This window comes from Cricetulus griseus, unplaced genomic scaffold (genome assembly GCF_003668045.3).
Source record: "Cricetulus griseus strain 17A/GY unplaced genomic scaffold, alternate assembly CriGri-PICRH-1.0 unplaced_scaffold_2, whole genome shotgun sequence".
NCBI lineage: Eukaryota > Metazoa > Chordata > Mammalia > Rodentia > Cricetidae > Cricetulus > Cricetulus griseus.
Genome location: NW_023276919.1, coordinates 1,148,130 through 1,173,731, shown reverse-complemented (window position 1 = coordinate 1,173,731; position 25,602 = coordinate 1,148,130). Strand labels below are relative to the sequence as shown.

The 25,602-nt window shown below is 36.4% G+C and overlaps 1 pseudogene; it reads left to right on the top strand.

The window, feature by feature from the left end:
• LOC100765114 overlaps positions 1-5,807 on the top strand; it is a 35,710-nt pseudogene extending 29,903 nt beyond the window's left edge.
• The last annotated feature ends 19,795 nt before the right edge of the window (positions 5,808-25,602 follow it).

Below are 25,602 nucleotides of genomic sequence, written 5' to 3'. Positions count from 1 at the left end.
ACACACAGACACACATACTCACAAACTGACAAAGAACAGTTTGATTCTGTTTGCTCTCACAATTCTCACATCTCCATACCAACCTTATCACTGATTAAACAGCCAATATATCCCATTTAGGGATCCAAATTTTCTATTTAATTTTCTTTTCTCAATCTTTAAGTGTATCATCAATGTGAATACTAATAGCTTTGAAAAAACGGTGTAACTTCATTGTTTTCAACAATAGGCTCAATAGTGAAGGCAATGTCTCTCAATGTAGAAAAATATGTCAATGGCCCATAGTTCAAAACAAATTTTAAAATCACATAAATCTGCTCCTCATCCAGAACTCCCAACATATAGAAAAAGTCTAGTACAGGCTCGGTGCAGAGACACATCTAAGACATGAATTAAAATAAAACAATTTACAAGTAGCACTTCACAAAAAAGAAAATTGTATAGGTAAAAGAACAATAATCAGGTTGAAGAGTAAACCCACAGAATTAAAGGGAATATTTGCCAGCTCTACTTCTGACAGCATTAACATTGAGAATACATCAAAGACTAAAAACCAGAATCAGAAAATAAATATTCCACACAAAATGGTCCTTTTCCATGAGAAGAGTATTATTTAAAGAGAGAAATTGCCTAAAAGCATCTCATAAAATGTCAATGAGCACTAGTCTTTTGGGAAATGAAAATCATAGCACTGTCAAGATTTCTGCTTACCCAAGCAGAAGGACAATGATCAAAATAACAAAAAATAACAATCCTCAGAGGGGGTTCAGATAAAATGTAGCACCCAATCACTCCTGGTTTTTACAACTATGAAGCTTATGTGGAAATTTGCCAAGAGGTTGATATTAAATCTACCATGTGAAACAACTACACCAACATATGTCATATGTCCAAAGTTCTTGACTTCCTATAACATGGATACTTTCTCAGTCATATTTGTAGATGTTACATTCACAATAGCTAGGAAATGGTAACCACCTAAAAAGTCTTCAATTCAGGAATCGATAATAATAATGGGTTCCCTGTCAACTGTGCAACACAATACAGATCTAATTAAAAATGAAATCTTGAAGTTTTCAAGTAAATGATATGAAGTAGTTAATCCAGACCATGATATAAAGCATCAATTTTATTTCTTATATGTAGTTACTCCCTCCTCAGTTCTGAGTTGATGATCCTCAGTGAACATATATATCAGAAAATGTGTAGTATGGAGCTGAGGATTGGGAGATTAGTGCATGATAATGCTGCTATGAAGATGTAATCAAAATCATAGAGCTAAGGTTCCAAGTGGGGTTGAGGATGATAGTTTAATACAATAATGGAACCCTGGTTCAGGAAATAAATAATCACTTGATTAAGAATCAAGGATTATATTTATATTTATTTTTAAATTTTATTTTGAATTAATTATATCATGTTAAAATCTAACAGCTTGGATATTGGACATAGGAATTCCTTTATGGAAAACATCAATGGATGAACAACTTATTGTGGGATATACAAAGAAATGGAGAAGAGAGGTAAACTTTGTTAACCTTTATATATTTGGGAAAATGAGAACAAGTAGTGAAGTAGCAAAAAAGAAGAATGTATACGGTTTTAGCCCTGAAAGGACAGTGGGAATAACCAGTGCATTTTCCAGCCATACAGAAAAGGCAATAGTGTGGGAAGAGAAAATAATAAAATAAACTCTTGCAACTAACATCATCTGGAATGAATTGTGAAAATTCAATTTGATGTTACATAAATCCTAAGCCAAAGGCACTGTTGGGGATTTGGAGATGAGTTGCCACTCATGTAATTCTTGAAGTGTATTGACTTTATAAATTAATTTGGTGACTTTCTTCATGTGATATTAGAATCATAATGTGTAGTAAACAAAAACAAGCACTTTTATTATGTGCCAGGTTCCAAACATAGGTATAAATTTGGGAACAGTAAAAAAAAAAAAAAAAACTATCTTATTATTGAAAATGTCAAGCAGTATATTTCTGGTAGATATTACATGATGAAGGATTCTGGTTATTATTTGAGTATATTTACTTATAACTTACATGATTTACACTTCAGAAAAATGAACATGTTCAATTAAAACATCCTGAATCATTTTCCACAGTACATTTAGATACATCAAGGAAAATGTGACATCCATATATTTAAGAGGCAATCTTGAAAATAGTTCGGACAACTTATCATTTTAAACATTTAAATTATAGATATAGAATAGAGGAGAACTCTTTTATGTAAATCACCATTGAATTTCTATATTTTACTATTAATTATAGAAAGATGCAGAAGGACAGAGGTGAACTTTATTAAAATTTAGATATTTGAGGTTTTGAGATACTGAGACATTGTTTACAGAAATTTCATTTATTGGCAAGACATTGAAATAAACTCATTTAACATCACAAGAATTGAGAATGTATAAAGAAGTCTCTAATTTATTAATGAAAATGAACACAACTAACATAAATGAATAAGGACTTGAAGAGTGGTCTATAGAAAATAATGTAATGGAGTAATGAAGTAACATGTCACTTTATTCCTTTGGATAATACAAATAAAACTCTCACTGAAAAGCATAACAAATATATTACAATTTGTCTGTGTTCAATGACTGAGTATTCACAAAATGGTGGAGGCAATTAAATTCTCACACAGGAGTTAGGGAACTGTGAAATCATTCTGAAGCCTGCCTCTATTCATACTAGTCCTGAGCATCAAGCCAAAAATACAGCAGTTTAGTTCTTGATAAACAGAAGTCAGTGAATACTCCACTTTGTTCCAAAAGGTCAATGAACAAAGAGGCATATCATCAATCTGTTATTGGATTATAAAGTTGATTCTCCACTCATTGTTACTTACAGTTAGCAGAAAACAAAATCACATGAAAGAAGAATAAAAGCTAGTGTAGCTTAGACTGTTATTTTAAAAATCATACAATTTGTAATAGCACACAGACATCACAAAGAACTAGATTGGGTCTTGGGACAAGGTGAAGGGATTTCATGGAAGAAAGAATATATGTATCTTGTGGACTCAGCTCTGTCACCCTGAATGCACAGCATGCTTCAGTATTTAAAATTTTATTCCAGACTCCACAAATATTTTATGACCCATCCCGTGGGTCCAGTTATTCAGGGTACCTGAAAGAGTCATGGGTGAGAGAAGGGAAGAAGATCAAGCAGCGCAAGAAAAGGACCAGAGTCCATCTGTGCAGTGTCAAGGCCTCCGTTTATTGGGGCTATAGAGTGGGCTTATATAGCCCTGCAACAAGGAAAGTGGATAAGCAGAAGGGGGGGGAATAACAGGAAGGAACATCTGGTGTATGCTGGGGCCGGAGCATTCTTCTTATCAGCCAGAACATCTTGTGGTCTTCTCCGGAATACCAAACAGGAAAGCTCCACGGCCCTTTCTCAGAACAGAAGCAGTTAGCAGGTCCGCTTGGCCAAACCATCTAATTACAGGTTACAGGAGGCTCACAGAGCTGGCTTTAAGCTGCAAACTTAAAGGTCATAAAAAGGCTTACAAAAGGTGTGCTTTAATCCGTAGAGTTTTGGGCCCATGGCCCTTTGCAATTTTATTTTTCATTTTTCAAAAAGGTAGTTTGTCACTATTGTGTCCAGTAACATGCCTTTTTAAAAAAGTAATGTTAGCATTCAATTTCCCACATAGAGAAAATATTTGGGTAATTCTTCTGTGATTACTAAATTCTTCATCACAATGTTGTCAACCTCCATCCACACAAACAAGTTCCTTTCATGCATCATTTATTTTAATTTTTACTTGTGGCCCTATTTGTGTGCCTTTAGCTTTTGAACTTATTATTAGGCCCTGTTGAACCCACCTGTAGAAAGAATAGGGCTGACCTATGTTATTCCTACCCCTAACCCATCAGTAGTCTCTAGTTCATAAATGAAGTGTACAATCTCATGAGAAACATGCTCTTCAGTAACATCCAGCAGAAACAAAGTTGTTACTTTATGCCAGTACAAGAAAATATGCTACTTGTGAATAACTATCCAAAGAAACTTAAGATTTTTAAAACACAAGGTATTGGAAAAACACAGTCGATTCAAAATTGCTCTGGTGCCTGAAGTGCGTAGTGCGTCACTTGAAAATAACACACACACACACACACACACACACACACACACACACACACACACACTGAGAAAGAGGCAGAGACAGAGACATAGAGACAGCAGCAGAGGCAAAACCAGAGACAGAGAAAGACACATGAAGATTGAACAAGAAGTGCAGAGACATCTTTTTCTGGGAATCACTGAATTTGATTGCAATTCTGGAAAAGCCTGTTGAGATTTCTTAATTTTGAAAATTATATATGTATATTGCGACTCTAAACAGCTCCTTGGAATATGCCTTAATGATTTAATATACTATTTCATAGATATTTTGTCTTCCATGTTCCTTGATGCTCTATTCACAAAAGCTGGGAAAGGCAAAATATTAATATTCTATGCCTTTTTAATGAATACTAAGATAGTAGGAAATCTATAAAATGTTATTATATGGTAAAGAAAAATGAAGTCATGATATTTGCAGGTAAATGAAAGGCACTATTAGAAGATCCAACTGAGTATTATAACCAAGCCCTTAAGGATCAAAAAGACAAATGTGACATGATATATCTCTTCTGATATTCCTAGCTCTGAATATTCAGATGAAAGTTTAGGACTCACTTGAAAGCTTATAACTCATATGCACTTAACAACAGTAAACATAATGAACATACAAAATTCAACAAAATGAAGGGGGTGAATATTGGAGGGTTAAGAGGGAAGAAATAGATGTGGGGAATAATGCAATTATGTTATATATAAAAATAGACACAATAATTAGATAAAACTTGTAAAAATTGTCATGAAGGACAGACTAATGCTTTACAATTGTGCAGTTATTAACCATGGGTTTTAAAAACATACAACAGCCTGCGCATGGGTCCACAAGTTGGTGGCGAGCAAGAGGAAAGCTGGAGCTTGCGGCCACGAGGGGAGCACACCCAGCCCACCGAGTTATTCAGCTATTCCTGTCAAGTTCAGCAAACAGCAGCAGGCTTCCCATTACCTGTATTTGAGACAGCACAGAGTTCGAGGAGACACTCAGTCCACGTGGCCTCCCATTTTTGTGCTAAATGTGACCCCGTACTGCACAGAGGAGTGCCTGTCCCGACTCCTGTCCTCCTGTGGCACCTTCAACACAGTCGACTTGAAAGAGAAGCCTGACCATGCTGAGAGCGCTAAAGAGGCAAAGCCAGAGATTTTTCACCCGAAGCCCATTCCCGGCTTTCAGGTAGCTTATGTGATATTCCAGAAGCCAAGTGGAGTGTCAGCTGCCTTGAATCTGAAGGGCCCATTGCTGGTTTCTACGGAGAACCACTCTGTGAGGAGCGGGATTCATAAGTGGATCAGTGAGTATGAAGAGTCGGTATTAGACCCATAGGCCCTGAGGGTCGATGTAGACACATTCATGGAGGCTTAGGACAAAAAGATAGCTGAGGAGGAGACCAAGGCCAAGGAGGAAGGTGTCCTGATGAGGAGGGCTGGGTGAAGGTGACCCGCAGGGGCCACAGGCCTGTGCTCCCTCAAACAGAAGCAGCCAGCCTGCGTGTTCTCAAGAGGGAGAAAAGGAAACGTGCAAGCAAGGAGCTGCTCAACTTCTATGCCTGGCAGCACCGAGAGACCAAGATGGAGCATCTGGCACAGCTGCACAAGAAGTTTGAGGAGGACAAGTAGAGGATTGAACTGATGCGTGCCCAATGCAAATTCCGAACCTACTGAGCTGTTCTGGTCCCTGGAGAGCAGGCTTTGAAAACACAGGACCAACAGGACTGCTCCCTCAGGGACTGTGATTTGGGAAGCAGACACCAGGCCAAGAAGCTGCTGCTCTGTCTCCAGCTCCATCTCTGTACCCACTGGCTGAAAGTGCAAGGCCATAGGAGGATGTGGCCTTCAGAGAGCTGGCTTTTCCTTCTCCAGCCTGTAAAGACAACTGGGAAACCTGACTGTCTGCTCCCACCCTTTGCCCTCTATGAAGCCCCTGCCCACAACAGAGTCATTTTTGCAATGCAGTGAAGATGGGAGACGATTTTATTGCCACACAGGCTGGTACCAGGAGCAGCTCCAGACCCTTTCCCAGTCCTGCTCCCCCATCTCCATGAGCTCCCCTGTCCCCTTCTTGAAGTCAGATATTAAAGGTCAGAAACATATCCCCATGCCCCTAGCTCTGCCACAGAAGTCTCTGCTACCTCTCATGGTGTTCGATACCAGTGAGACCCACCCCACATTTAGTGGGCTGAGGGTGCTGGATAGGAACTGTGAACAAGCTCGAAGGCCAGAGCTACAGCCTCGAAGCAGTCCTGGGTTAGCTCTTGAGGAAGAGGCTGACAATTCCCGCCACAAGGTGGTGGATGTTAATGAAGACGTACATTGCCTGGGATTTCCACATACTGGAACCTCTGGAGAAAGGGGCAGGTGGTGAGATATTGTCTTTCCAATCAGGAGAATCCCATATCTGACTGCCTCCAAGTGGCTCAGAGACAACCCTCTTCCCAGCAGCCTGGGGACTTGGAGGCTGCTCCAGGAATATAGGCATTTGAGCTGTGAGACTACAGTGCTAAACTGGGGCAGTTACAGTCAGGGTCCTTGCCAGTTTTGATGGACATGAAGCACTGTCATCTCCATGAAAGGCAGGGTTCAGGACAGCTCCCACTGCAGAGCACCCCAAATAGGAGAACCCCCTTCCTGGTAGTGTGCCTGGGTTGTGTGCAAAGGATACAGGCCTAGGAGATTTAAGTGGATGATGACCATAGAGAGCCAGGGCCTACACTGGCTCCGCATTCCAGCACAGGCTCCCCCTGCTCAGTAGCCATCACACTTGCCAATGTGCTGGTTCCAGGATCAGTGGAGGCGAGTGCAGGGCTGCTTCTAAGAGCTGGGCCCCAAGTAAATACTGGCAAGGAGTCAGGTGAGGACAATAAAACTAAGGATCCGCCAACCAAAAAAAAATACAACAGTGCTATGTGTTGGTTATTCCACATGTTAAATTAGAAAGAACCATAGAATAAACAAGTACTGCAGAGCCCTGATATTAACCTTGTTTTTTCCCAAAACTCTATGACAAGTTCCTATGTCTACGAACAACATATACCTGGGTTTTACTTGTGAAGAAGTCATTAAGGCAAGGATAGTCCTTGTTCTATGAAAAGTAAAGGATTACTTACAGCTTGAATATAGATCTCATTTGTACAAGTGCACAGTATTTCTGACCATCAGTATTTTATAGAGTGTTTCATTTGATTTTTTAGTCAATGGTATCTGTATGTATTACCAGTGGACAACTAATAGCATTTTCTATTACGTATACAGTTATTTTTAATGATATCTCTTATATGTCTGTGACATTGATAGTAAATTCAAGGTACTGGAAGAATAATGTAGTCAATAAATGGAAAGGTTTAAAAATATGTGAAGACATATCCACATCCTTATAGGAAATCTTAAGTTTTAACGTCTTATCTTCCAAGAGAATGATTATTCATTGCACAGATTTAAATTCCTTTAACTGCACTTATATTATGCTGAGGCTTGAAACTGGTTTCAACATGCATGTCCCATTTGTTAGTGAATCATATATTACATATGCATATACATTGTGTGACCTTTAAATAGTGGTATACTCCTGGATGCAAAATTATTACTTACAAATGATCTCTATCTGGGAAATCCTTTCCTTTTGAAGGAATATTCCATCATTCCAAAATAACCTGACCTTAAGAATAAGCTTATTTGTTTAGGGTAGGAGATCATACAGCATTCAGCAGGGACAAATAAAAAATAATCGAAAGATGTAAGTTCATGTAATGCAAAACAATTGGTTGATTCCAAGACACTCCCTATAATTAGCTTTATAAAACAGTGTGTCAATTCAGTTCCTTCAAAACTAATAACCTGATTTTACTTTCTGCAGAAGATCAAGGCAGGCACCACCATGGCAAAGATACTGCTTTTGGCTTTGGCAGTTGGTCTGGCTCAAGCTCTTAATGAGATAAATAAATTTGGTCTAGCATGTCTGAGGTTCGTCAATAGCAAATGAGGCCAAACCATGAGCAATTCCCCAAGGTCCCAGGTCTAAAATGCTTTGTTAATTGAGTCATCATAGTACCCTGTGTTATTCTACTTACCTAAAATTATAATCATGCACTGATGAAAATATTATTGACTCATATTTCCAGTAATTTTACTTATTTCCAAGGACTGGGATCAGAGAAGCAAATACCACTTCCCATCCCAATGCCTGCGCTTATCTTCTCTTTGTCTTTGTTGATTTACAGCATCAAGGAGACTGGGTTAGCATTGCCATAGCTGCTGACAATGTTGAGTAGATAGAGAACCAGGGAACTATGAGAATTTATGCTCGTCAACTTACTTGTCATGAGGAATGTGATAAATTGGAAATCACATTTTATGTAAAGTAAGCAAATTGTCAACCATGTAACCTGAGCAGAATATTTGCATTTCTCAGTATTTATGATTAGAAATTTACAGGAAAATGTTCTGTTTCTGATCAAAATCTTTAAGGCCTCATCTTTAGGAATGTGATTATATTATTTCATGATATGGTTACTTTTAAACACCACACATAGGTTAGTCACTGTCTCCAATTCCATGGGTGTTTCTTAGAAATCTTTGTAATTGGAAGCCCATGTTTGAATTTTATGCTCTGATATTAGATTCAGGAGACACTACATATATCATTTCTAGTAAGCCGGAAGGAATATATGAGCATTTGAGTCAAAACCATACATGTTGTATTATTCAATCTGTGGTGTGATCACAAAGATTCCACAAACAGGTCAGATAAATGCAGTTTGCTAACTCCTTTCTCAGATTCCCTTTGACATTGGGATGAAAATGTTTAAGGAAATAGGGCATAACACCATATGAAGAAAAGTGATTAGAGCATTTTGATCTTTCAGCAACAATAATAAACTGAAGTTTACAAACAAAAGCATACAAAACACATGCATATAAAACTGTGTGTATATTATCACTAGACTAAAGTGAGAATTATCATGTAGCAAATCATAATCAGTTAATAATGGCATTTGAATAAGGAAGGAATAAGAGTATTCATGGCACTTGGAAAAATTAAAACAAATTAAGAAAGTCATGTTTGTGATTATGAACATGATGATATATTCTAAAGAAAAATTACAAAAAGTAAGGTAGGCCTAGGAATTAGGCCCTAGCTCTATGAACAGTTCATTGACTGTATTACTCCCCACTTCACTATAACATTTGGAGATCTTTAATATGAATTTTGAGGTTATAAAGAATAAACCATCATGTCTCTTATTTTTAGTTTAAATGGACAATGCTCAGAGACAACAGTTATTGGGTACAAGCAAGAAGATGGCAGCTACAGGACCCAACGTAAGTACAAGACCAGGGCAAAGTACATTGTAGGTCTTCTGAAGTTTACATAGAAAAGAACACTATTATGTAAAGATGTGAATAATTCTAACAAAAAGTCTCCAAAAATTTCCTGTATGCAAATTTATTTCTACTTAATATTTAGTTATATTTTATATAGTGTCTGTTTGTTACTGGACAGGACTGCGACTTTCTAATAGGTCTCAGTGGCCTCAATCATATTTGCAAATTTCATGCCTCAGGGTATAAAGTACTAATATTACAGACATTATCTGTCATCCTTGTTTCATGCAAAATACAAATTATCTGTGTTATTTCAGTGTTTCCTTTCCTCATAGTTACTAGAGATCATAATATTTAGACTTTTGAATGATAAATATCAATTTTGAAAAGCAGTAAGTGGAAAAATGTGTTTAAGAATGTGAGATTGACTACTTCAATTTTGTGAGAATTTCTAGAATAATTGCCACACTATTCAACTAAATTATGTACAGTTTGACATTTAGTTTGATATTAAGTGAACTGGGGACAGTCTTCTGGTAATTCTTATTCTTGCTTAACATTACATTAAAAAAGTCCAGTAATCGAATGTGACCATATCCTTAAATCTGTTTATTTGCTGTGACCAAATGTATTATTCAATAAATGGCAGTAAGTGTAAATATGTCACAAATGCACACACACAAGCACACACATATGTACACGCACTGAGATAAACAGAAATACACAGAGAGAGACTCACAGAGACATGATGAATGTTTTGTAAATTGAAATTATTCATCATAACCTCTTTTTCTATATTGAATATCACAAGATGATAATGCTCATGCATAATACTAATTGGTATGGACTATTTTTTGCACACGTATACAATTACACACCAAATATCACCATGGTATGATATGAAAGTTTTATGTTTTTTGGAAATGACAAGTAGAATTTGGATCTAGTTGAAAAGAGGAGGAATGTCCCACAGAGTGCTCCCACAAGTCTTGACTAAAAAGAATTCTGATAAAAGGGAAATATCTATACTTAGTATTCATAATCATATTTGAAGGGTTAAACTTATGTGTACAGGAATATCTTCGCACATATATCTCATATCATAGTTTAAAAGAGAAGACTTCTAGAGGCAGGGACAATATTAATATTTAGCAAGCAGCTCTTAAACAAAGTGAAATATGAATGACACCGAGTTTTGAAATATTTCCTTTATTATTACAGATGAAGGAGACAATATATTTAAAGCTGTGATTATAACCAAAGATTTCCTCGTATTTAGCAGTAAGAATGTGGATAGAGATGGAATGGAAACACACTTGCTTTTTTCTCTTGGTAAGTATGATAGTGATTTCTCTAAAATAGTAATGAAATTATCACTCTGAAAATGATGATTAGACCAGATTCAACTCCAAATACTGTATCATTGGATTTACACACTGCTGTCCATTAGCTGACAATCCAATTGTTGGTTGTATAGACAAACTCTTATATTGCATTGTAAATTAAGTAGCACAGACTTTGAAAACTGAAAGTGATGGTAGAGGATATTAAAAATATCCATGGTCATGTTTCATTACTGCAATAAAGGATTAAATATAATTTTTTCAATGTTCAGACCAGTTTGAATGTCATATGATCACATATGTAGAAAACTGAAACATAAATTCTAGAGTATACAATCAAGAGAAATGGGAAAGTTACATTGACAAGCATTCATACAGTGTTCTGTTTATGAAAGTGGATAGGACGCAGATGAGTAAATTCTCTAGAAAGAATTCTTGTATTCTGATTCACCATGAAACACTGGAAAGTAATGGCATACCACTATTTAGACTTCATTAAATGTGTTCATGGATCTTGGTGAAAATAATTATTGACAGTATTGAAAAACCAATTTGGAGAATTTGGTATTTTTCATTGTGTATCAGGGTAAGACACTAAGGAATCAATATAAAATATGAAAAATTCTAATGAACATGTCCCTGCCATTGTCATTCATGCACTGTAGGAAAAGGTCACACATTGACAAATGAACAATATATAAAACTTGAAGAACTTGCTAAACAACAGAAAATTCCTCCAGAAAACATTCGAGAAGTTGTGGCTACAGGTAACCTCAATGATATTTTTGAGCTATAGCATATATATATATATATATATATATATATAATATATATATGTGTGTGTGTGTTGTGTGTGTGTGTGTGTGTGTGTGTGTGTGTGTGTGTCCATATCTCAATTGATATACAATAAGGTCCTCGAGTAGATGATTATGTCTATTCATATTTTATGTTTCAGTTATTTCTAGCAATAAACATTGCAGGCCTGTTCTTATATTCTCATAACAAATCTATCTCTTCTTATCCATCTCATTCATGTTCTTTTACAGATATTTGTCCTATGACCTACTACTGTCAGTAAGTAAAAACAGAAGCCATGCCCATCCATCTTGATATGGGACTGGATTTGTGCAAATTACATAAAAACAATTATGTGATAAAGAATTAATGAGCTTAAAATTAGGCAATTTTAAGCAAAAATATTATTTGTCTTTAAAGCTGAAAATCTTACAGTGACAAAATGAAAGACAGAATATTTTTATTTATAATGCAGTATGGAGGACTTTCATGTCATTCAGAATTGCTATTAATTTTATATTGCAAATTATTTCATTAAGAAAATGTGTCGCATGTTTTGAAATTTTTGCTTTACCTCTTCTGGTTGAAGAGCATTGCTTGTCACAAATATGATATAAGCATTTAGTTATTTTCTATGTATACTTTGAGACATCTCAATCTAATTATTCATGTAGGGGCACACAATGTCATTATTTCTTGTAGAATGCAAAGTATAAGAAATTGTTATTTCTAGGAAAGGAACTGTTTTTGCACAATCACTTCTCTATACAATTTATCACTACATTTAATTTTGTATTCATATACACCAAATGGCGAAATCTTTCCTGTCAGCTCAAACATGTGTAAATTTTTCTCTTTCCTGTTTGCACAGTTAACAACAGATTGAGAAATATGCACCATATCCTCTTGACCATGGAATCAGTATTGCCTGTAATCCATCTTTTCTGTATAAATGTATTTTCCTCACTCCTGAAATGTCAAGATACTAGACCTCAATTTTCTGGCTTGCATTTTCTTCCACTTCTTATTATCTATGAGCCACACTTCCATTTTTAATGATTAAATAAATTGATTCAAGATGCAATAAAGACCTCTTGAAATGGAACTCATTTAAAAGCACACAGATATTCACTAAGAGAATTAGAAACATCACTGACTCATGAAACAAATGATTTATGTTTTAACACAAACTTAATGTAATAACTGAAAAAGTTAGGAATAGTGGAGATCCATTGATAAGTGCACAACAGAAAAGAATTTTAGGTTGTGCTTCAAATTTACTTTCCTCTTTACATTTTTTTGTGGTTAATAGTTCTAACACACTAACAGCTTCTGGATAACCAACTCTTTGATTCTGCCTCCATGTTCCATATTATTTAAGAGACAGGCAGACATCTGTTTGCAAAAGTTCATCTGAGATTATCAAACGAATCAGGATATTTTTAAATTTTAAACATAAGAATCATTCATCTTTGAAGAATAGAATAGAATCAATTCATGAAAACGATATTGTATACCTAAGAAGCCCTGCAAATATGACTTCATAGATTTATTGGAATTTGTAAGTGATTGTGTCTGTATGTGTTTCTTTGTGTATTGAGTGAGAGGAGATAGAGAGAGAAATACAAAGCCCAACTGCATTATTTTAGTGTTTCTAAAATGTATTCATGTTTAGTAATGGCTCTCAGTCTTCAATTACTTAGAAATGGTACAATTGTAGAGGCAAAACTTATAGGACTACTTATTTTATTATCAAACTTTGCTATCTAAGCTGCTAAGTATTCTGATGCCATGGAAGTTCTAAAGAACGGCATTCACAAAAGGAACATCACAATCTTAGAGGCAACAGGTATTTAACAATATAACATAAAATGAATACATGCCCATTTGAAGATAATCAACATTGTAATTAAGGTGGCTTTAGGTCAGGGGTACAGGAATTGTTCAACAAACTCTATTATATGAATATAAAATTCATAACATGTAATTAAATTCACAAAGCAGATGATAAACTCAATTGATCAAGACAAAGCCTGTGAAAAAATACACCATGTCTTCAAGGTAAAATTCACACAGAAAGTAGGAATGGAGGAATATTATTTCAAAATACTAACTTCTGTCTCTCACAAAAAAAATATGGTCAAAGCAATACTATGTGTAGAAAAACTACAAGAGAACTTAAGACAATCTTGAAGAAGCCTAGATACCCACTATTCCTACTCCTTTACAGTGTTGTAACAGAGGAATGGCACTAATATATGAAGTGAAACAAATTTAAAGCACGCAAATATGAATAGACAAATTTAATTAATTCCTATTTTCAGATAAAATGGTATTATACATAGGACATCCCCATATTATACCAGGACACATGACGTACAGGCAACAATTTCAGGAAAATGACAAAAGTCACCTTATAAAAATCAACATCCTTTTTATAAGCAAACAACAAACCAACTGAGAAAGATATAATCAGAATAACACAACAGAGAAAATGTATAAGCATAAATATAACCAAGAAGAAAGTAAACTCTAATCTCAGGGGAAAATTTTAAGAAAAATTCCTACAAAGAGGAAAGACATTAAACCTATACTGGTAGAATTCATATTTGGGAAATAAACACCATACAATAAGCAACTTAATGATACTATGCAATCGAGAAAAATATTATTTATAGAAATAGAAAAACATCCTTATTTTCATGTGCTACCAGCAATATTTCTGAATACTAAGAGCAATTTTGAGCTTAAAGTTAAATGTTGAGCTATTGCCATTTTAGTGTACAAGATAATTTATAGAGCTAGAGTGATAAAAGCTTACCTAACTACCCAGTGCTACTGAAGATTTTTTATCAGGTTCCACATGGGGACAAAGAGCAGTTGAGAGAAAGAGTGGCCCAGAACGTGGTGTTGGCTGCAAATTGACTAAGTAGCAATAAGAATTCTTCTTTACATATAAAGAATTCAGTTAGCAGTAATAGATTCATATCATTCCAAAACATAAATCATAGAAGATTTTTGGCGACATGTGTTTCTTAAAGACATGTTTCTTGCACATCTGGGGTCATAAGTTTAGTAATCATTGATAAACAGTGACAAAACCAAGTTAACTTTTGCAACCATTTTCATGCAAGTTAAGTCAACAGAGTAATCTTTTCCAAACATTTTCACTAATCAACCGTATATCCCATTTCTTTAATACTATAAAGGCATATGACATCTTGCTCTCAGGCTGGCAGTTCTTATGTTTAAATGATGCCAAGCAGAAAAAAAAACCCTCCTCAACATCCAAGGCAGTTTACCCTGTCTCAGGCAGTGTACTGTTAACTCTTAATGGTCAGAGTTTCCAAGAAAATCCTCAGACCAAAGCTTTTGAAATTATTAATTAAATTTTGGGATAATAATATTTTTATCTTTATTGAATTTGTTGATATGGCTATTTCTGTTATTATTTTGCTCCTTGATCATATGATACCACAGTGGCTCTGTATGCACTAACTTTTCTAAGAAAGGGAGATTCTGACATCTTCTTTTATCATTCTTCCATACAATTATTTCCCCATCAATATAAGACAGATGTATCTTCAGCTAATCTAACTTTGTTGCTGCATATGCAAAATATTTTCCTGAGTTTATAGTAGGAAGAGACTTCTAATCTGACATGTGGCCAACCTTTCTAGCCAACCAAATATTGTTTACTTTTTTGAGATTACATTGTTATGATCATCTTGTTCCTGAGGTAAGTACAGGGGCAGATATTTTAAGAATATGTCAGAGTGACAGAAATTTACCTCTGGCATCTTTATGTGTCACAACCTCCATTGTTTCAGGGAGACCTTCAAGTAGATAATGATATCTCCCTGAAAGAAGGAGAGGTAGCATGCTCTGGAGTTTCCTTGGGAAGCTTAGAAGCAGTCCTGCTGGGAGAAGACATAAATATATCATCAATCCAATATTACTAAGTTTTACAAATATTAAGTCTTTCCTGAAGTTTGAAACATGCAGAGAACAAAGTCCAAAGTTGCATGTCAGTCATCATTCATGATTGAAAGCTTTAGATTTGGGATCCAGACCCTAGGCGGTCATATTAGGTTCTGGTGGCACAAATTAGAGCAAAACAATGCTATATTGAAGGGAAGTAGAATGTCTCAGTCTCCATTGGTCACAGCAGACTGAGAAAAAGGTCTGAGATCTCCTTGATGAGAAGAAAACAGAGGTCAACCTGGATATAGATTGAGGGTAGAGACCATTCTGTGAGAGAGATCTAAGACTCTTGGCCTAAGGTTGTCATATGGGGGCCAATTAGACTGAAGATGATTATTTGATTGGAGGAGGCAGAATGGAATTCCCATATGTAGTAGTTCAATATATCTCACGTTCCGTGAGGGAGGTCTTGGGAACCAAAAATCACAGAAGAAATATCATGAGAATTCATAGAGAATTCAACAATCGTTCATGCCTGGTTAGAATATAGAAAAATCTCACAGACTCCAGTGAAAGATGGATCACTTCCTTAAGTTTATTCAGATGTTTAGAAAGATGTCTGAAGAACGAGGTCCACAACAGTTTCCACCATAATGCAAAGAAATTCAGCTCTGTGCTCTACTTGATAATCCTGAGCCCCAGTACATTATGGTAGAGTGGTCAGGATGTCAATTGTGGTGAATGGAATGACTGGTATCTCTAGTTTAGGTAGGGACAAACTGATGACCCCGAATCAGATGACATATAAAAGCTTTTGTCAGACAAATCTCATCTGACAGACATTCAGCATTAAAATACAGCAGTATATTGGCCCTTGAGTTAAAAGAATACCCTCTTAGAAAATATTAATAAGTAAATATTCCACAGATGAATACATACAATTTATGAGACTACAGAGAGACCTGGAGGCACATCAATTCACTTAGCGTCTGCTGCCATTAGAGTCTTGGACCTATCTATATCCACTAAGATGGAGCCTTGGACCAACAAGAGAGGGAGAGACCCCACATGCACACACTGGAAGAAGGGATGGACAGATGACAGTGTAAGATCACTTTCAGGCAAAAATGACTAGCATAACACTAACAGAGGTTAGAGATTTTACACCAGCAAGACCTGAACATCCCAACCTAGATAAAGCAGAATAGAAGGGCCTTAAAAACCTTAATGAAGAAGGTAGAGGCACTCAAAGAGTAAATGAGAAAAATCCCTAAAGAAAGGGAAGAAAAATATTTGAGAAATCAAAGAAAATATGAAACAAAAATATAAGGAATCAATTAAAGGAAGCAAGTAAAGCAAATAAATAAACAAAGAGGTTAGGGAAAATTCAACCACTTGAAAACATGAAAAGAGAAAAAGACACAATACAGAAAACACAAACTGAGGAATGCCAGAAATAAAAAAAATCTGGGTAAATGAACAGGAACTACAGATGCAAGCATAATAAACAAAATAAAAGAGAAGGAAGAGAGATCCTGGGTTCTGAAGATAAACTAGAGGAAATAGTTCATCAACCAAAGAAAATCCTATGTCCAAAATATCCTTAATAAAAAATATACTGGAAATATGGGACACCACAAAAACACCAAACAGAATAATAGTAGGAATAGAAGAAGGTAAAGAAGCCCAGCTCATAGGTACAGAAATCATATTCAAGAAAATCATAAAAGAAACTTTCCCAACCAAAAGAAGGACATGCCTGTGAAAGTGCAAGAAGCCTATAGAACAACAAATATTATGTACAAAAGCAGTCTGCCTTCCATGTAAAAATCAAAACAACAAACTTCCAAAATACAGAAAGATTACTAAGGGCAGCAAAGTAAAATCCCAAGTAACATGTAAATGCAGACCTATCAGAATTACACCTGACAAGTTAATGGATGCTTTGAATGCCAGAAGGTCCTGGATAGATATTTTACAAATATTAAGAGACCATTGATGCCACCTGAGAATACTGTACCCATCAAAGCCTTCAATCACTACTGATGGAAAACAAGATATTACATAACAAAACTAGATTTAAACAGTAGACATCAACATGTCCAACCCAACAGAAAGTACTGGAAGGAAAACTCCAACCCAAGGAAGTTAACTACACTCCCAAATACAAAGACAATATGTAATAGCACATTACCAAAAGCCAAAAAATGGAAATCCACACACAATTCCACCAACAAACACAAATAAATAATAAACAAGAATCAGCAATCATGATCACTAATATCTGTCAATATCAATGGTCTTAACTCGACTATAAAAAGTGACAGGCTATCAGATTGGATAAAAAGACAGAATCCATCCTTCCTCTTCATAAAAGAAACACACCTCAACTCCAAATACAGACATTGCCTCATAGTAAATGTTTGGAAAACTTTTTTTCCAACCAAACGGACCTAAGAAATAAGCTGGTTTAGCCATCCTAATATCTAAAAAATAGTCTTAATTGAAATTAATCAAAAGAGATTAAGAATATCATTTCATATACATCACAGGAAAAATCAATCAAGGTGAAGTCTCTATTCAGAACCCCTATGTACCAAATACAGAGGCATCCACATTTGTAAAAGAAGCATTACTAAAACTCAAATCTCACATAAAACCTCAAACACTTATAGTGGGAGACTTTAACAACCCACTCTCACCACTGGACAGGACTATAAGACAGAAAATTGCTGATGCAGATTCCCAAGACTCTGGCGGTGTCATAATAGTCTTTCTATGGTTGAACATGTGCTTATACTGTCATCTTCCCCTCACTTATTCCAGCAGTTACAGATGGGTTCTCTCCCTCTCTTGGAGGTTATAGGTCTAAAGCTCTATCTTGGTGGGTGCAGTTTGGTCCAAGGCTCCAATAGTGGCAAATACTAGATGGCTCTCTGTGTGACTCCTTGGTTAGATATGACTGGGGGTTGCAGAACAGGTGACTTAGACAGGGAAAGTTGGGTAGGAAAAGACAAGACACTCACCTCTTCCAGTTGGTGCAAGTCCAAGATAGGAATGGTGGCAGATGTTGGAAGGCTCAGTCTGCCTCCAACCAGGCTTTACAAAACTAACTTTTCACACCAGAAATATGTGGCCTCAGCTTCGATTATAGGCCACAATAATCCAGACCATTGGAGATCCCAGGTAGGAGTGATTATAGAGAGGCCAGAAACATCAAGGGACTCTAGATGTGACTCTATGGAGAATGTATGCAGGGGGCACAGAGAAGTTCCTCCCTTGTATATTATCTCATTAGAATCCTTGCTTATTATAATTTGATTTACTCCCAAATCTGCCCACCAAAGGAACTGGGCAGCTGTGTTTTTGCTTTCTCTTGTAAAACTATTTTGGATTTTATCACACTTGCCCTGGAATCTGCACTTTTCACTTTGGTCCATAGCTTTTTATCCACCATAGGTTTCAATGACAGAAAACTCCCCTCAATACATGCTGGTGTCTAAGCATATACAATGGAGAGTAAAATATCTTTTGGGAGAGTAAAATATCTAATGGTAATACTGTATTACACCTTCATGTGGCTTCTTAGACCCATTATAGGGGTTGAAAGAATTTCACAATGTTTATACAGTGACATATGACTTGGTAAACAGGAAAACTAGGTAAAAGCAAATATAGATAACAAAATTGATACCCAGGCTTGCATATATTCCAATGTAAAAGCACCAACAGTGATACTTCTCTCTAGATTCCTAGTAGATTTGTTTGGGGAATAAATTTTATAACTCAAGAACAAGGTTCCATTTCCTATGCCATGATCCTACAGAGGCAACTTGATCCATTTTGAAATTTTTGGTGAGATCTCTAGAAAGACTACCCCCTCTGTGGAAGGAGACATTATATATTCTTTCTATATAAACCTCAGTGTATGAAACCACTAGTGTTAACAATGTCCTTGATTCTTGTGGACAAGCTTGAAGGTCTCCACAGGACAGTTTTTCAATTCAAATGTCTGAAAAGATTACTTATCTCTACATTTTGAGTCTTACCTGTTCTCACCAAAAAAAAAAAAGTCCAGAGAATGGTAATTTTACTTTTTGATTATTAGAATATAATTTGTATTAATATCAAATTCTTCTTATTTTTTGTTGGTATGTAGTTTGTCCAAGTGATCACATTGTTTGTTCTTTGAACATGGATAGATCTAATACTAGATATGGCATCCTACATTATAATATGCAAGAATGATTTTGGGATGTCTTATGAATTTTTTGATGGGTTGATGGATTTCTCCCTCCTTGCCATTTCTTCATATTTATTCAGTCAAATATTATCTTAAAGTATTAGCTGCCCATGTGCTACCAATTATTCTACCTGTGCTCAGAGAATCTGGGGGACCAAAAGTTATGTTATAGAATGTTTTGAGGTCCAGCCTCCAGGTTCACTAAACAGGAGCACCCCGAAGCTCGAGCCCACTATTGTATCAGTAATTTTGAGCAAGTCTGCTATTGTTCAGCATAGCCTTAATGTAAGAATGTCTCCTAGTTTGCATCTCTACAGAACAAAGCATTTGAATAGGCCTGCACTTGGGCGGAGGGGCTAGGTATGTAAGAAACAAGTGAGGAGAGAAAGTGAGGGACAGCTAGCAGAGATGAGTCAACAGAAGTACAGAAATGGCCTCCTCGCAGCCATAGAAGCATGCTTAAGAAACAGCCAAGAACATGCTAAATAAACAAGAGTCTCTAGTTTTACAGCATGGAACTGAGAGCTCTCTAAGGATGACAAGATGCCTGGGTTTGGTCTTTATCGCCACTGGGTTGCTAGGATGTTCCAAGCCCATGCTCCCCGGTCAGGCAGAACCTCATAGCTTCAGTGGCTTAGGGCTGAGATGGCCAGGTCCACAACAAAATGGCGCCCGAATGTGGGGCCTGAGAATGGTGGAAGAAGCCATGGACACCACAAAGAAAAGGACACCAAGGAAGCAATGGGCAAGGCAGCGGCATGGATACTTCGAAGAGATAGTCATCAGGGTCAAACCAGTCAGAGAAGTAGCACTCACAGAAAAAAGAAGAAAGAAGTAGTCAAATGTGGTAAGTGAACTGCGTTAAGTAAGGAATAAAACTGTATATAATTGTAAAAATAGGAAACAGATATTTGTAATATAAACTAGGAAGATGTCAGCTACCAGCTGACGAAAAAAGATAAAGTGGGTTATTTAACCCTTAAAGAAATAGAATGTGCACAAATAGGAAAACTTTAGCCTGCAGGTGACAAAAATAGGAAAAGTGGGTTATTTAACCCTTAAATAAGAGAAGGTGAACAAAGTAGATGTGAGACTGAAATGTCAGTCAGATAATAAAATGGTAAAATGTAGTGTGTTAAACTCCGGAATGAAAAATCCAGTTAATTGCAAATATGAAACAGGAATATTAGCCAGATGGTAAAGAGAAGTAAGTAATCTTTGAAACTAAAATATATATAGTTAGAGAAATCAGGCAGGTAATTGTTAGTCAGAAGATTGTATTTTTATTTACTTGGGTACAGTTTAATAGCCAGGAGAGGTAAAACAAAGTGAAAGCAAGTACAGGAGATTTTAGAGTTTTAAGAGTTTTAAAAGGACCATTCTTGCTTGCAAAAGCCACCACTGCTGTGACGCAGCATTTTGAGTTGTGCAGGGACTTGCGAAGACAAAGGTTTGGCCTTGCATTCATCAATGCCCTCGGGAGATATTAAGAATGCAATGGAGAACAAAAAACCCTTCACCTACTACGGAACAGCTGGATGGTAAAGAAAATACAGGACAAATGATTGGGATGAGCAGGAAGAGTGAGTTAATAAGATGCAGAAATATTCACCTCCTTCCTCCATTTTAACTGGAAATACAGAGAGGCAAATACTCAATGGTAAAATTCAGGAGGAGCTAAGAGACTTGAAAGTTTTAGCAAGATCTCTTACAGGAGATAAGGAATTTACATGTTTCTTCAGATGAGGGAGAGAGAGAGGCTCAGAGGAATACAAACAAAGTGCATGCACCAATACCATTCAAATAGCTCAAGGAACAAAATTGGCTTATGTCCAGTATGGACCAACAGTAATTTTTACCCAGAGTCTAATAGGGAATATTGCTGTAGAAGCCTCACCCCAAGGAAATTGAAAGTGGGTAACCAAGGCCTGAAGGTCAGGAGGAGGATATTTGTTATAGAGAGCAGGCAAGGAACTAGGGAGTTAGTTCAGAATTGGTTTCTAAGCCTGTGTAGACATTATTCAAATAGGTTAGAGACACAGATGTTAGAACTTTGATTATGAAACAGCTAGCTTACCAGAATGCTGGTACTGCATGCCAGGGCAAGCTAAGGCCTCAAAGGAGGAGGACAAATGTAGGCAAGTTCATTAAGAATTTTTCAGATATGGACTTAGCTTACACTCAGGTATTAGTGATGGTGGCTGCCTTACAGGAACTTCATTTAATAACATGTTATTCCTACAGAAAAAGGAAGGCAAAGGGGGAAAGAAATGCACAGAGCCTTCTAGAGGTTGCTTTAGACATGTTCAGGAAGGGCACCATGTCAGACAGAGTCCCAACAAAAGAGAAAATAGGGTATCAGTCTTGTGCCCAAAATACAGCCACAGATTTTCCAGCAGCTCGGAGGGCAAAGGTCGAGCTAAGGCCAAGGTCAATCATGGCAGCAGCTGCAGTCTCCTGGCCCTCATCCAGTGGCTCGATGCCACCTGTGTCGGCATCTGTGGCAGGCTGGACAAAATGGCTGAAAGGGTGGCAGACATCCTGAGGCTCCTTGGGGTAACTTATAGCCTTGGGAACTGCCTTCATGGCTGATGCCTAGACAAATGTATATAATGCTATTGATAAAGTCAGACAGAAACTGTTTTGAGACTTATAGAGAAGAAAGGGCAACATATCAACGTATTTAAGCTTAGATCTTTTCAAATTTTGGATGCTCATATTTCAAGGATTGACTATAGCTACTATGTTAGGAGAAATTTCAATTAGGGATTTTTCTTTTCTACAAACTGATCACAACTTAAACAAAAGGAGAAATTCGAGATGTATGTGAGATATGAATGAACGGTGTGGCCACACCTGGATGCGTGACATGATTGTGAATTTATGAATGCAGATGAATGGAAATGCCTAAATTGCCTTGGATAAGATTACAGAGATATTTACATTGCCTCGAATATATTTTTTAAAAATACTATCAAAATCACTTTAATATAGTCAAAAATATTTGGCAGAGAAGATACAGATCTTCCTAAATTTTTATGGTTAAAAAAGGAAAATTTAGAAAGTAAAAGTTGATATATGATTTTAAAAAGGGTTTGTAAAAAGAAGCCTCAGGAGAGAGCCAACCTGTTAGATTCACAGCTTGAATGTGTCTTTGTAATACAAATTAGACCAGTCAGCTAAGATGCAAATGAGGTCTTATTAGCTTGTCAGCTTTGAAGGTTAGATTAGAAAAGGCTATTCAGAAACTTTAAATAAATCTCATAAATAGTTTGGGATATATGTTGTATTCTATAGGTATTAAGACTTAATAGATAACTATTAGAAAGGATAGTTTACAATTTTTGTTAGAAGTTGTTAAAAATATTCAATGGTTGAATACCTTTTTGGGGTAGCATCTAATGATGATTTAAATCCTTAAAATAAGTTTCCATATGAGGGTAGTGATCCCAATTTATCCAGACACCTAACTAAGAAAGTAGACAGGTTTTATTATTAGATGAGGCAATGCAGCATCATCAGATATATTGACTATGCAAAACCATGGGAAGCTTATGTGCTCCCCACAAAGCATAGTCCAACTTCTGTTCTATAGCAGAAGGAACCATTATGGTGGTTACACCTACCTGTCTCGCCAGCCTAAGTATTAAACCCTTATTTTAAAACAGTAGGCTGCATGGCACAGAAATGCCATATGAAATCTAGGATGTATTTTAGGAGAGAACCAAGTATGATACATGTCCTTACACCAAGCAACAGTTTAATTGGTTGTTTAAGAACAATGATTCATGGGCGATTGCCTTTGCTCTGTTTTCAGGAAGCTGATTGATAATCAGTTTCTAGCTCATGGACTGTTGCAATTTATGCAAATTCCTCCTTTTATATTTCCAAAAATTGTTAAAAAAAACAGTACTATAAATATACTATGTTAGTTTTTACTTATGGCTCTAAAGAAAGAATCGCTTACATATGTTATTGATAAAAAGAAATAGATGGAGCAGACATCTCTGGCTTCAGCTCAAATAGTCAAATTGCAAGCTGTTGCAATGGTCTTTCACATCCTGGTAAATAATTCATCTAATTTGTATACTGACAATCATGTCTTTAAGGCTCTTGAGGTAATCGAAACAGTTCCATACATAGTCAAATTAAAATAGTATTTGAGCAAATTCAAAATGTTATTCACCCTGAGCATTACCAGGGTTTATGGGTCACACTGGAAATCTATTAAATAATGTCTTTCCCTGATTACTAGCCAAATGAAATGAGTCAACAGATTAACAAAATTGTTTGATTTGCCTTAAATAGAGAAAGCTCTACAGTCTTGTAACTTTCTTCATCAAAATAGCAAAAGTCTAAGAAAACAATTCGGCCCAACCAGAGAGACTGCTTGCAAATCATCAAACAATGTGGAATATGTCCACAACATGGCTTTGGCTAATTTAGGGGTAAATACTGGAGGTCAACTCCCTAACCATCTATGACAAATGCATGTTACTCATTGGAGAGTTTGACAAGTTATAAATACATACACGTGGCAATTGACATGTATTCAGATTTCTTGATGTTATAAGTCACTGTTTTTAAGATGTTTTTGCTTACATGGGACTTCCAGAAATTATAAAGGCAGACAATAGATATGGGTATTATGATGAGGCATTTCAGTTATTTTATACTTATTGGGAAAATGATCAAAAGACAGATATTCCTTGTGATACTCCAGGACAAGGATTTTAGAACAGGCCCACAATGTCCTTAAAAACACAGCTTCTAAGATAAAAAGGGAGGAGCTGCACCCACATTCTATCTGATGCATTAAACCACACACTGTTTATTTTAAATTTTTTAAAAATGGATGCCAATGAGCAATCTGCTACAGACAGATTCTGGCATGACGGAACTCGAGTGAATTTGGCTCAGGTCAAATGGAGAGATGAACAGAAGGGACCAGACCCTGTAATTATTTGGGGTCGATAGCATGTCTGTGTTTTCTTGAAGGTGGAGAATGAGGCATGCTAGCTGCTGGAGCAATTGCTGAGATACATGGAGCAGAGAGGAATTGGACCTGAGGCCTTGGGATACTGTCTGAACCAGCTGGAGTGAAATACTGAACTTTGAGGACATCTGACCTACAGCCAGAGGAAGAAAGGAGACACACACAGTTCCTGTTTTGAGATGCCTTCCAGAGTCCCAGCTTCCCTACAGATGGACTACATCCACCTATCTGTATCCGTGAATGATCATCCAGGATCAGACTAAGAACTGGACAACAAATAGCTTTCCTTCTTGCCACATCTAGATGGACAAAACTGTTTTGCCAGTTTTCCCATGGGAAAAAGGACCCATTTAGGACAGTCAGATACCGGCATAAACCAGAGTGATAGAAGCTCCTTCACAATGCTTAAACAAGACATGGATAAAAGACTTTTATTTAACATTCAAAGACTGATATTACAAACCCGATGTTAGAACTTCAGACTTTGGGCAAGAAATAGACAGTTTCAAGGGACATTGAGTCCCAGGCAGGGAATACAGGAAAAAGGTTTAGAATTATGAAATTGTTCATATCCCACACATTGTGAGAATATCTTATTGTCTTTTGATTGTACTGTAACTCACATTAATGTGTGTTTATGATGAAATTGTTAATGTCTGTAACCTTGCTATATGTGTTATGCAAATGTTATTAGAAACTAGATGTCAGAGTACATTCTAACAGGAATGTAACATGTAATTTACAAGCCTTAGGATAGAAGTATGTTTTAGGGAGCAAACTTTTACAAGATCTGTATCAGAGGCAATAGAGGCATTCCCACGAAGATTTTAAAAGGCC